A 2,974-nucleotide genomic window follows, 5' to 3' on the forward strand; every position below is an offset into this window, starting at 1 on the left:
TGAAACCATTAACAGTTATGTTCCTAAGCATAGAAGACATAGAGGATACCTGGGCTACCAAAGAAGCAAGTATGTCAACTTCATGTACAATTGTTACTCGTCTTTCTGAGGTTGCTCGATTGGTTGGCCACTAAAAGTTATTGCTGACAATTCTTCCAATAATCTCGTTAGCATCGTCATAAGACTTAGAAAGAAGGAATCCATTTGCCGAAGCTTTCACCATCATTCTAATATTATTATTGATACCAATATAGAAAATCTCCATTTGAACGCAGTAAGGATGCCATGATGATGCAACTTTCGTAATAAGTCCTTGAACCTCTCCCATGCCTCATATAAAGATTCTTCGTCAAGTTACTAAAATGAAGGGATTTCATTTCAGATCTTGTTGGTCAGAGATGGAGGAAAGTATTTCATTAAGAAACGTTCAACCCAATCTTGCCATGTAGTTATGGAACCGGATGGTAGGGAGTTCAACCACACTTGTGCTTTATCTCTTAAGAAGTATGGAAATAATCTTAGTCTCAAGGCTTCCTTGGTTACCCCTTCTAGTTTAAATGAGTCACTTCCATGAACAGTCGAAGATGAAGATGTCGATCTTCACTAGGCATCCCACTAAATTGACTCATATTTTGCAACAACTTGAACATGACTGGCTTTAGTTCGAATTGCAGTGCCTCAATTTCAGGTCTCACTATACTCTTATTGAGCTTGTTGAAGAGAGGAATGGCATATTGTCAAATGGTACAATTTCTCCCATCGGCAACAATGATCGGATTGTGAGCACTATAAGCGAATGCTCCTCTTTGATTTTGGTTTTGATTTTCGAATTTCATCTCTTCAGTCCTCCTTTGGTTCCCTTGTCTTCTCTTTTGTATGAAAGTCTTTTCAATTTTAGGGTCTACATGGAATAAGTCAATAATTTTCTCAATACTCATAAACACCTGAAACAAACACAAAAAAAATTGGAATTAAAATTTAACAGAATAAAAAATACCCAAATGCAGAATTAACAATTTCACAAATAATGTCTTTTAAAAAAGTCACCGGAAACGATGCCAAAAACTTGGAACGACAAAAATGTGCAAGTGTACACAATCGCAGCAAGTAATAAAGTGACAAGTAAAAGTCAAGCTATCGTACCCACAGGGACTCTGAAAGGAAAATATTTATGAAATGTAAATCAAACACTTTGGCAGTGGAAAAAATATTTTGTTTTCATTAAGTGATTTAAAAAACTAAAAATTAACTAAGTTATAGAAATAAAAAAAGTAAAAATTCCAATGCACGATTTCAAAAAGATGAGTTTTAATCAATATGACATAATTGTGTTAGATCAATTACATTCCTTAACTTAGAATTACTAAACCCATCTTCATGTTATTATGAATATTTTCACAGCAACTTGGTAATTTGTTAACCATTGCACATACATACTTACTAGATTAACCAATCTCTTGAACATTTCTTAATGTCAATTCAAACAATTAATCAATTCTTATAAGAACATATAAGATTAAGTGAGGTAACAATATATTTTATATTGAAACAATTTAATCACAATAATCTTGCAAGTTATGAAAGGCTAATGTATCGTTTAATATTGTCACTAATTTAACCCCCAGCTACCTTAGAATATTAAACATGCACCAATTAAATATTGTGTCAATTAATTACAATTTCAATATGTTTAATAATTAATTTGTTCATTACCTTACATTTTATAATGCAAGTATAACATAAGCATGATTTTATTTAATTGAACCACTTACCAAGGCCTATAACAACACAAACATGATTTTAATAATTTAAGTGGATAGAATGTAATCAATCCAAAACAAGTTAAATTTAACTCATTTTAATTAGAACAAGAACAACAACACAACAATTATTCATATTCATAATCACAACATAAATAAGAAAATTAAAGAGAAGAGAACTAGGAAGCAAATCAAGTATTTCTCTGAAGCCAGACTAGTGCGCTCATCTTCTTCTCTGCTCGTTCTATTGAACTGAGGCCTCCACAAACAATTGAATAATGCTATTCCAAGGTGGAAGAAAGCTCTTTTTCAAGAGGGAAATCGAAAAGGGAATGAACAAGAAAAAAGGATAAACAAAGGAAAGAAATTGAGTGAAAGAGAGAGAGATGTGTGGGAATGAAGGTCTGTTGAATGAGGTAGCAAAGGTGGATATTTATAGGTGTGAATGGCTGCTAAAAATAGAAAATAATTATCAGCCACACACTTTTCCTTTGCAGGCCATGCAACAAGCAAGTTTGAATGTTTCAAACTTGCTATTTTAAGCTAGGGGCAAAAGTTTGAAGGCACGAAAAGTTGAGGGGTGTGAATGGAGTTTAAGGAAAATTTGAGGGTTCTTTTGCAAGCATAAAAATTAGAAAAAGTCAGCTGATTGGGCAGCATATTGGATGGTTTTGGGATGCCAATTTGCTTGGTGGATCAGTCTTCTCTTCTTAGCATATTGGGCCACTTTCTCCTTTAGGCTTTTTAGTATTTTTTAACACAATTAACTTTGGATAAAAATTAAATATAAAATATATAAAATAATCATAATTTGCACCTTCTTTGGCTAGTAAAATATTCAGCCTTGCTCTTGGTTCACTCGATGCAAAAATTTCTCCAATGATTCAAGCCTGTAGAGGTCTCTATCGAGCCAATTTTCACCTTTTGTGCAAAAGTGTTGAAAATAAACCAAATTTGAGAAAATTTATTATAAAAATAATTAAAATTCAATATATTAATAATTTAAGTGCAAATTAATTATTTTATAATTAAAGTGTGAATTTTGACAAAAATTACTTTGAAACTGAATGAATTAGGGCTCAAAATGTTCTGAAAAAGTCTACATATTTTTGTGCTTCCAATCATATATCACATACAAGTATTCTCACATATTATCTGTCATAATAATATGAAATTCCACAATTCAACACATATATACTTACAGAAATTCCGCT

The 2,974-nt window shown here is 32.0% G+C and overlaps 1 non-coding gene across 1 annotated transcript; it reads left to right on the top strand.

The window, feature by feature from the left end:
* The first annotated feature begins 280 nt into the window (after positions 1-280).
* On the top strand, positions 281-387 carry LOC121225800 (small nucleolar RNA R71). Its single transcript, XR_005923704.1, has one exon. It is a non-coding gene; the product is annotated as a small nucleolar RNA R71 (small nucleolar RNA).
* The last annotated feature ends 2,587 nt before the right edge of the window (positions 388-2,974 follow it).

Source organism: Gossypium hirsutum, chromosome D13 (assembly GCF_007990345.1).
Source record: "Gossypium hirsutum isolate 1008001.06 chromosome D13, Gossypium_hirsutum_v2.1, whole genome shotgun sequence".
NCBI lineage: Eukaryota > Viridiplantae > Streptophyta > Magnoliopsida > Malvales > Malvaceae > Gossypium > Gossypium hirsutum.